We start from the raw sequence: 330 nt of genomic DNA, 5'->3' as shown, positions 1-330 counted from the left end.
CTGACTTTAAGAGCTGTGGGGAGGGGTTTGTGGGACAGGAACTGCATAAGGGGTGACAGCATCATTGTTGAATGAGGGAACCTAGTAACGGAGGACTTCTAAGGTTCTTTCCCTCACACGGCCCTTGTTCTAAATGCGAAGGAAGAGGCCTAAGAAAGCAGGCCAAAGAGAAGGCCCAAGCTTTTAGCATGAGGAAGTGCTCAACGTAAACTGCCCCACCCAGTCCAGCCCTGGGCAAGTAACTGCCAGTTTATGGACGCTCCTCGAGGAGTGACTTCCCCCGTCTCTCCCTCTCCTTTAGGAATATTTTTAACATGGAGATATTTTATG

Source organism: Heteronotia binoei, chromosome 1 (genome assembly GCF_032191835.1).
Source record: "Heteronotia binoei isolate CCM8104 ecotype False Entrance Well chromosome 1, APGP_CSIRO_Hbin_v1, whole genome shotgun sequence".
In the NCBI taxonomy this organism is placed as follows: Eukaryota; Metazoa; Chordata; class Lepidosauria; order Squamata; family Gekkonidae; genus Heteronotia; species Heteronotia binoei.
Note: the sequence above shows the minus strand (reverse complement) of the source record.